The sequence below is a fragment of the Rhododendron vialii genome, chromosome 3a (assembly GCF_030253575.1).
Source record: "Rhododendron vialii isolate Sample 1 chromosome 3a, ASM3025357v1".
NCBI lineage: Eukaryota > Viridiplantae > Streptophyta > Magnoliopsida > Ericales > Ericaceae > Rhododendron > Rhododendron vialii.
In genome coordinates, this window is record NC_080559.1 from 11765899 (window position 1) to 11776527 (window position 10629).

The following is a 10629-nucleotide window of genomic DNA, read 5'->3' on the forward strand; positions in this document are numbered from 1 at the left end:
TAGTCCGCTCATGAAATACAGGGTTGGATGCAATATGAATTGCTGCTTGGTTATCACAATACAAATTCATAGGCAATTGCACATGGAATCCTATCTCCTCAAGAAAAGATCGCACCCACACAATCTCACATGTGGTGTGAGCCATGGCTCTATATTCTGCCTCTGCACTAGACCGTGCAACCACGGTCTGTTTCTTACTCTTCCAATTAACAAGATTGCCACCAAGAAAAACACAATATCCAGTGGTTGACCTCCTGTCAGACGGGCCTCCTGCCCAATCAGAATCAGTGAAGGCCTCAATACGCAAATGACCATTAGCTCTATAAAATAGACCACGTCCAGGATGAGACTTGAGATACTTGACAATTCTAAGAACAGCCTCCCAATGTGGCACATGAGGAGCAAACATAAACTGACTCACGATACTCACTGCAAATGAAATATCAGGACGTGTAATAGTGAGATAATTCAGTTTACCAACCAAACGGCGATATTGATCAGGACTAGACATTGCCTCCCCCTGATCAATGCATAGTTTGACATTAGGATCCATAGGGGTATCGACAGGTTTTGTCCCCAACAAACCAGTCTCATCTAAGATATCCAGCACATATTTCCTTTGTGATAAACTAATACCATCTTTAGATCGTGCCACCTCAATACCTAAAAAGTATCGCAATCTACCCAAGTCTTTAGTATGAAATTGACTCTGCAGAAAGACCTTCAACGCATCAATACCTCTCTGGTCATCACCCGTAATAATAATATCATCGATATGCACAATCAATAACACTTTGCCTCGAGGAGATGTGAGAGACAAAACAGAATGATCAGACTGACATTGATGCATACCAAATTTCAAAACTGCATCACTGAACTTTCCAAACCAGGCCCTGGGAGTCTGTTTAAGCCCGTAAAGAGCTTTACGAAGACGACATACCTGAGAACGCTCCCCCTGAGCAACAAACCCAGGTGGTTGCTCCATATAAACCTCCTCAAGAAGATCGCCATGTAAAAAAGCATTCTTGACATCCAATTGAAATAAGGGCCAGCCAAGGTTGGCTGCAAGAGAAATAAGGAGACGGACAGAACCAAGCTTTGCAACCGGGGAAAAGGTTTCAGCATAGTCAACACCATAAGTCTGGGTGTAGCCTTTAGCAACAAGGCGAGCTTTGTAACGCTCAACAGACCCATCAGGATGATATTTCACAGTGATTTCCCAGCCGTCCCCTTATGTGCCCTCCTTTTCCACTGCTACGTTCGCTCAGAAAGGCTCCACCTTTGCTGGCCTGGCCTCTAATACTCCGTGGGTTATTGATTCTGGAGCTACCGGTCATATGACAGGTCACTCCATCCACCTCTCTGGTTCTCGTCCTCTTGTGAAGTCTTCTAGTGTTGCCTTGGCTGACGGTTCCTCTTCTGACATTGCTGGTTCGGGTTCTGTTATCTTACATTCTTCTCTTACATTAGACTCTGTTTTACATGTTCCTCGTTTTTCCCATAGTCTTATGTCTGTTAGTAAACTTACCCAATCCTTAAATTGTTCGGTTACCTTTTTTCCTGGTTATTGTGTATTTCAGGATCTCCAGACGGGGAAGAAGATTGGTGGCGGTGTTGAGCGTGGTGGTCTATACTATTTTGACACTGGCGAACGCGCACCTCCTGCCTCTGTTGCTTTTCAGGCTTCCGTATCTCCTTATGAACATCATTGTCGTCTTGGTCATCCCTCCCTTCAGACTCTCCAGCAGTTAGTTCCGTCGTGTCGTGGTCTTCAGTCTTTGCCATGTGAAGTCTGTGAGTTCAGTAAACACCGTCGTGTTTCTTTTCCGCCTAGAGTAGAGAGTCGAGTGTCTCGTCCTTTTCATTTAGTTCACTCCGATATTTGGGGTCCAGTGCGTGTTTCATCACGTGGTGGTTTTCAGTATTTTGTTATTTTTGTGGATGACTATTCTAGGCTTACTTATGTTTATCTCATGAAAAACCGGTCAGACTTGTACTCAATTTTCAAATCTTTTTATATGGAAATAAAGACTCAATTTGATGTTTCTCTTCGTATCTTTCGTTCGGATAATGCTGGTGAATATTTCTATAATGTTTTGTCTGCCTTTTTTGATGAGCATGGTATTCTTCATCAATCTTCGTGTTCTCGCACTCCCCAACAAAATGGGGTTGCCGAACACAAGATACAACATTTGACAGAGGTTGCCCGAGCTCTTTTAATCCAGCGAACGGTTCCCAAATCCTTTTGGGGCGACGCTGTCCTTACTGCCGGCTACCTTGTGAATCGCATGCCGAGGGATGGGCAGGGGCTGGGGAGAGCCGACGAGGGCAGGGTGAGGGCCAACGGTGGTTGTCGGGATGAGAAAAAGTGTATAGGGTGTTCTGATCGAAAATGGCAAGATCGACGTTAACAGATGCCGCAATGAACAGTACCCGATGAACAGTGTCGCGTGAACAGTATCCGATGAACAGTGCCGGTGAACAGTCGTGTGAACAGTGACGTGAACAGTGCTGCGATGAACAGTGTCGTTTTAGGGTTTTTTTTTTTTTTTTTTTGCGTCAAGATGATAGTGGAGGGCTGATGGTGGCTGGTGGGTAGTGGGTGGCTGTCGTAGTCGGCCGATGGTGGCTGCTATAGTAGGTTTAGGGTTTCAAAGGTGGCTGCTATAGTAGGTTTAGGGTTTCTAGGGTTTCAAAGGTGGCTGCTATAGTAGGTTTAGGGTTTCAAAGGTGGTTTAAGATTGGGATTGAGAACCCGCTCTGATACCATGTTGTTTGGAGAGGAAAAAGTGTGTAAGGTTTCTTTTACCTTCACACATAATCATTTATTTATATAAGGAGATAGTCCATTACATAATGTAAATAAGCAATGTGGGACTAAACACAATATACTAGTATATAAGTATACTAGTATTCCAACACGGGGAACCGCTGTGGATCTGAAAAGTTCACCTTGGGTTCACCAAACTATGGGGGCTCCGATTCGGATGGTTCATCCACCTAGCATCCTTGGTATATTTGATCTTGATCCCTGGTTCCTTTGCCTGTCCTGCACCACAGAACACGACTACAGACCATACTGGGGGAGCTCCGGAATGGCCCTCTGGTGCAAGGATAAGTTAGTGCAGAGAGGAAAGCTAAGGACTAGGGTTTGAGTATAAGAGATGATGTACCTTTCTAGGGTTGTTATCAAGGGATATTTATAGAGCTCTCCTTAGCTTGCCCTCCAAGAATGCACATGTGCACAACACGCGTCGGCTGACGTCATCCCGTCGTCAGATTAGGGTTTCGTAACTGTTAAGGGGATGAGCTGGCGTCCTCATGTGCCCTTATCTTTATTCGAATATTGTAACCTCTCGGATGACGTTACCGCCTTCATCATGGCTAAGGCGTTTTGTTCCCACGTGGATGAGCTGGCAGTAAGATCCTGCCGTCCGTTTACATCCAAACACGAGGTACGACCATAAAATGGTCGGCATGCTCCAATGGCAAATCTACCCGAACTTGATGGGATTCTTGCCGAACACTGTCCTTTGTGGGAGGTTCAGTCGAATGCTCGGTCTAGGGAAGGGCCGTTATTTCCAGCCTACTACAGAAAGAGGACCAAAAATTTGGGACGGAGGGAGTAGTAAGCCTTTTTTTACTTTTGCCCAAGAATGTCTAATAGTAGTTCAAAGCACACATTGAACTTAGGCCCCGTTTCGCGTAATTTTTAGCAGTTTTTGGAGGTTTTGTCCTTATTCAAAAAACAAATTCGCATTCGTTAGTTTTACGCGAAACTTTTGTGAATTATTGATTCATCTCGACAAGAGGAATTGGGAAAGTAAAAAAAATTACTTTTACCTAAGAAGAAAAAAAAAGACGAACTTTTTTACTTTTTTTTTTTTGCTGAAAAGTGGGTTTTTAAAATATTTGGGTAAAAGTAATTTTTTTTTACTTTTTCGATTCCTCTCTTCGAGACGAATGAATAATCTACAAAAATTTGACGCAAAACTAACGAACGCGATTTTTTTTAATAAAGACAACCTCAAAAAAAATTACTTTCTACTTAGTGGAACAACACCTTAATGGAGTGCACAAGTAGGCTTTTGCCTTAAAATATTAGTAGCTCTGTTCCAAGTTTTTGCCTAAGGTGATTACGTGTCATTTTTTTTTACTAGATTCATCTTCTAAAGAGAACCATTTGAGGGTAAACTAGTAAAGTAACAGCTTCTGTTCACAAAGTTAAGGTGGCAACTCTGAATTTTAGAAACTCGAAGGGAGTTTTTGTTAGAAACCTCAAGGGAGGTCAGTAAAATTTACCCATTAAACTATTCAATCCATAGTGCTAGGTGCAAAATAAGCAGTGAAGATCAACCTAGACTATGGCCACGAGACCAAAACCTTAAAATGCAAGGTCAACTCCTCTGGATGATCCAATGTCATCTAGAGTGTTGGTAGATACATTCGTTCTAGGTCTCAAGTCAGACCTCCTCACCCAAATAGCTCTTGTTTTAACTGGAACTACTTGACTCCTCTTGTTAGGTGTAGGTTGAGGTTCCATATCCTTAAATGTCGTATTCCTAACATTATTATACTCAGTATACTTGGCCCAATATTTTTCAATATTGTCATGAGTTGTAACTGTTTTAAAATGATCAACATTATTACGACTAACAGAGCTACGAGCAACAGAAGGATATCCATGTAGTTGGAAGCAATTCGGATGTGTCCTTTAAATGGCATGTAGGAACAAACCTAGCACCATTAGCTTTCCTAATATGAAGAGGCTTCTTAGCAAGATTAATGCTATTAGGTTTAGGATTTACCACTTTAGATTTCACTACATTCGTTTTACCGCCAAGTTGAAACGATGATGAAGCTCCATGAAATCCAAGTCCTGACTTGTCACTCGTTGACCTTTGAATATCAAGAATGTCGTCTAACTTCTTTGAACCTATAATTAAAAGCTCAAAAATATGTATTTAAAAGCTCAAAAATATCATTAGCACTAGTTAGTTCAACTTGTAAATCGTTAATTTTACTTACTGACATGTTATCTTCATTGGACAAAACTTTGATCTTCTCCTTAAGAATCCCAACCTCTTTTCTAAGTTGATCCCTTTCATCTGTAATAGTACTCAAAGACCCTTGTAATTCTTCTACTTGTATCCTCACAGTTACTAACTCCAAGTTACACTTATATCTTTCTGCTAGCTTGAGATTGATCTCGGCGATTTTCACACTTTCTTCATATAGTTGGTTATATTTTCCCCTTAATTCACGTATACCGTCATCGTCATTTGTTTCCCCATCCTCACTATCATCTGAGGACTCATGATCACCGAATGTGAATGCAAGAATGCTCCAAAAGCAATGAGATTTGTTTTTTTCTTTAGACTTGTCTGAATCATTGTCATCCCAAGTTATATTTGCCTTAAAATTCGCCTTCCTTTTTAGTACATTGACGCACTCATGAGCAAGATGTCCATAGCCGTAACACTTGGAACATTTAGGCCCTGACAGTGGTCCTTTACCTCCATTTTTTCCTTTACCACTAGAAAAATCTTCTTTACCAATACCATTATTCTTTCTAATCTTAGAATTATTTTTTATGGCTTTCTTTTTAAAATTTTGAAAAAATAAGTCCATGGCTTCAGTACCATACTCATCAACATTATTTGCAATTTGAGTAAATCTCATCAATTTGATAACTTTTAAAAGCAATCGAATTAGTCGAAGGTTTTATTTTCGATTTATGAGATTCAGATTGCAACATATTTGCCTCGTATGTTTGAAGGAGACCAACAACTTCTTCAATAGATTTTTTTGAAAGTTTTTGATTTCCTTGAAGCTTAGTAACTTTTGTTTCAAAACGATCAGGCAAAGACCTCAAAAAAAACTTAATGACTCTAAAAGGAGGGATAGGCTCACCCAGGGTTTCGCAACTGTTGACGATGGAGACCAGCTTTGAGTAAAATTGATTGAACGTCTCATCCTCATCCATTCTGATCATCTCAAACTCCGTAGTACGCCTTTGCAGTTTAGACTGTTTGACTACATATGTTCCTTCATGGCATGTAACTAAAATATCCCATGCTTCCTTTGCAATCTCACAATTTGCTATTTTTCGGTGCTCAGTAACATCCACAGCACTGAATAGAATAATATCTAAGGCTCGGTTATTTGCTTGTAGCTTGCCCCTTATTTGACAGACAACTCAAAAGTTGATTTTGAAACCTCTTTCCCTTCTAGTTTTCACAAGACATACGTATCCATCAATACATGAATTCCAGATTTCTTCATCCACTGATCTCATAATAGCTTTTATCCTCGATTTTCAATAATCGAAATTCTCACTTTCCAAAATTGGTATACGACAGGAAGAGTGGTTCATATTCTTATCAATGTTAAGTAAGGATCCGCTTAGGAAAAACTTCCTATAGATTAGGATCGACTGCTCTAATACCAATTTGAAAAATCCTAGCTCGCCTAGGTTTAAAGATTTGCTATGTTTTAATCTCAATCAACGATTAACCAATCAAAAACTAAATAAATCACATAAACGAAAGCAAATCAAAATATACATGGAAAACCCCTGAAATGGTAAAAACCACGGAAGGAATCAAAACACTATACTCAATGTGTAATTACAAGCAAACTTCCGTACGATTATGAATCCTCACCAATCGTCCTAAGTTCTACTTGCCAAATTCTTGTTCACCACACCCAGCCGCGGCCTTGAATCGCACAAGCCTTCTGTTATCCTTCCAGAAATCCACTGAAAGATGACTCAAGTAGGTTGATTCAATTGTTGTAGAAACCTGTTGGAGATAGATTGAACGCTCAATGATCTATGGGTGGTGTAGATACTCCCAAGATACAAAGTGAGAAACCTCAAGGGTGTTTTCTCTCCACTCAAACAAAAGTGCGGCTGCTGTAATATATGTTGTCGCACTTTTTCTGACCTAACAAATCAATATATATACTACTGTTGTCGCTCGAGTAAAATGATCCGGTGAGCCTCGCCCGAGATTTGGCTTGATAGTCACTCGAGCCTATTCAGCAACGTCTGAACTTCCAACAAACCTTGACTAACATCTACCGGACTCAAATACAATAAATAAAATTCCTTTCCACATCCTACCACAGACTCTCTAAGAATAAATAAATAAAACGTACAACTCAATAATACAGGATACAGAAAAATATGTGTTTGTCAATGGAATTGCCAACCAAAAAATAGCGCCGCTTTTTGGAGCTAACAGATTCTATTGGTCAAAACTCCTACTTTCATTGTTGACCAAACCACAACCTTACAAATAAACAAAAAGAAGAAAATTTTCAGGCTCTTTTGCTTGTGTGCCAGAAGTTGCTGCGATGTTCTTTGTCTCCAACAAAACAATACATCGAATTTGGAGCAGAGCAAAAGCTTGTATTGCCCGTGGTTTGATGGATAATGTATCAAGCAAAAAGCGTAGAAGAGCTGGCCGGAAGTGACGTCAAATTGACTGGAACAAAGTCACGGAAATCCCTCTTCATCGCCGTACAAATATTCGTTCCTTGTCGGAGACTTTGGAAGTCCCAAAATCAACACTCCATCAACGAATTAAGGAAGGTAAAATTAAGCCTCATTCAAATGCTCTTAAGCTGTACCTTTCCGATGAAAATAAGATAACGAGGTTGCACTTTTGTCTTTCCATGCTTGAGCCAAACAGTCTCCAAAATCAGCCAATGTTCAAGGATATGTACAACTATGTTCACATAGATGAGAAGTGGTTTTACTTGACCAAAGAATCGGAAAGGTATTATCTACTTCCCGAAGAAGATCAACCACATCGAACTTGCAAAAGCAAACGATTCATCATAAACGTTATGTTTCTAGCAGTGGTAGCTCGACCATGATTTGGTGCTAATGGAGGCAAAGAGTTTTCGGGTAAGATTGATATTTTTCCATTCACATTCAAAGAACCTGCCAAACGAACATAAAAGTAAAAATCACCTAGCCAGTACAATGGAGTCAACGGCAATTGCATCGGTGACTAAAGATGTTATTCTCTTGTGTTTGATTGAAAAAGTTGTACCTGCTATTCAATCAAAATGGCCTCGGTCTAGCATGGGTGAAACTATTTATATTCAACAAGATAATGCAAGGCCCCACATCAAACCATATGATGCTGAGTTTCATGATGCTGCAACAAGGAATGGGTTTGATATCCGTTTATCATTTCAACCCCCAAATAGTCCAGACTTGAATGTTCTTGATCTCGGTTTTTTTGGAGCAATTCAATCCTTGCAATATCAAGAGGCGCCTAGAACAATCGATGAATGCGGTGGAGAAATCTTTTGATAAATTACCTTTGCACGATCTCGAATCTGTTTTTTTAATCTCTACACACTTGTATGGTTGAAGTGATGAATGTTAATGGGGGGAATAAATACAAATTGCCACACATTAGGAAACCCCAGTTAATGAGAGATGGTGTTCTTCCTTCTCAACTTAAATGTAGCCTAGATGTTGTGGAGAACGTGTTGATTCATCTACAGAATCAAGTTTAAATCAAGGTTAGTTTCCTTTTAATCCTATGAATAACCAGCTTTTTTATTTCTTGCTTTTGTCATTGGACAAAAAAACTGACTTGGAAAAAACTAACCAGCTCTTTTCTTTCCTTGTGTCGTTGGACTTGGAAAAAACTTTCCATTTACCTTGGAGCAAATTGTATTCTTAATTTGATCTTTCTTTCCTTCTTTCAAGGCAAATCACGCTAGACTTTCCAAGTTTTTTTGGATGAAGTTCTTCAATCAACCAAGTTCTTTGAAGAGATTATTAGATTGGAGAACTTGTTTTTGTGAATTTGTAGGAGGTTGGGTGTCAACCAATGCACATTGGTGAACATGTTTTTGTGAATTTGTAGAAGGTTTGGTGTAAGTGGGAAAGATCAGTGTACACTGGAGGACTTGTGTTTTGTGAATTTTTTTGAAGAAAGTGTTTTGGAAATTTGTGAAGGTTAAGAGTAAATGGGAAAGATAAGCGAAAAAGAAAGGAAAAGAACTGGATGCTCGTTAAATTACTATGTACTACTCATTTTGTCAAATTTTCCTTTTTTTTATCCTGTTAGTAGTAATGATTGAAAAATGGAAGGGTAAAATTGGAAATTTGTTAATAATAATGAAGTGGGGCAATAATTTTGGGACGACAAAAAGTGCAAACTGGGACCATTAAATAGGGACAGAGGGAGTATCTTTTAATTTTTGTATGTTTTAATTTTTAAAACTTTAACAAAGTTCCAGCAGGAAGCCCTATTAATGCTCTTTCTTTTGCTGTTTGCATTCAACTAACTCTGGATGGGGATTTTTATGTGTGAGTGGCAGAAAGTGGTTTGCAAAAAGGCCATCTTTCTTATAAAATTTGCTCCATGTGTTTTTTTGCTTTTTTTTTTTTTGATTGGCAAAATCCGCACCAGTTACCAGTATCGTGATTGACTGTGCAGGGACGATGGCAAGATTACTCACAAATCACAATGCACTTTGCGGATGGAAAGAAGGCAGGTATTGAAGACGCTACAATGCAGTTGAAGAGTTTTGGGTAGAACGTGGAGCAAAGAGCAGTAGTCCCCTCACCAACAGAAGTTTCGGTCAGTTATTAATCATCTTACAATTGTTGTCTACTTTGAAATTTTGAGTTTCGTAGGGAACTTGTCGATCTGTGCTCTCTTTATCTGGAGCCAAGCCCAAATAGGAACCTCTACTTTTCAATAAATTGTTCACGGCTATTTGTTCTGCTCTGCGGGATTCTTTGTCTGGTTTGAATTTGCAGCTTTGCACCATTCTAATTGTCAAATTATTCCTTTATCGTTAGCTCCAGTTTGTTTTCCTTAATCAGTTAAGTTGTCAACATACTGTAAGTGGATAAATTCAAGTAGTGCTCTGAACAGCACTAGAATGCAGCGGCTTCACGTGCCTCTTGAATGTAACCCTAATTTGTCAATGAAACCCTTGTCCTGCAAAACAGACAAGGAGTGAGCGCACCTTTGCCTCTCGTGACAAAGGCCCTCTGATGCCTTTGTTAGTATCACGTACTAGCAATCAAACCCTAATTATCAGTAGGAAAGCAATAAGAATGCGGTGTATTACGTACCTTTTACCTCTAGGTTTTACCTCTTATTTATAGATTTGCGTATGCCTGCTGGCCAAGCATCCGTGTTGCCCTAGGATTCCTAACTCGTATAGGAAACCCAGGATATCAAGGATTCTCGTTTCCTTTATCAGTTTATTTCCTTAATCCTTGTAGGACTCTTTCCATAACAAGCCGAACATCCCATACTCGTTGGGTATCTTTCTTAGATCCTATATTCTTGGGATCTTATCCCGTAACGGAATACCAGTGATTCTAGACACTTCTAGAATGTTCCCTCTGCTCCTACTCTTGACTGGAGCTTTCTTTGTTCGGCCGTCTCATGGCCGAACAGACGGCCTGGACCAGTTACTTCACATGTAACTGGTCCTAAAGAAACAATTTGGACCATATCCTTTCTAAGGAGCTCTCCTCCTGTTCGGCTCTCTCTTGCCGAACAAGTTTCTTGAACAGTGGCATCTCTTGTAATTTTCCTTGTATTCGGTCCAATAACATCTCGTGTTATTGCACCAAGA

At 39.9% G+C, this 10629-nt stretch overlaps 1 long non-coding RNA gene across 1 annotated transcript; it reads left to right on the plus strand.

Annotated features, from left to right (window-relative positions):
• The first annotated feature begins 8556 nt into the window (after positions 1-8556).
• LOC131321007 (uncharacterized) lies at positions 8557-9018 on the plus strand. Its single transcript, XR_009198435.1, has 2 exons — positions 8557-8843; positions 8898-9018. It is a non-coding gene; the product is annotated as an uncharacterized LOC131321007 (long non-coding RNA).
• Positions 9019-10629: the final 1611 nt, after the last annotated feature.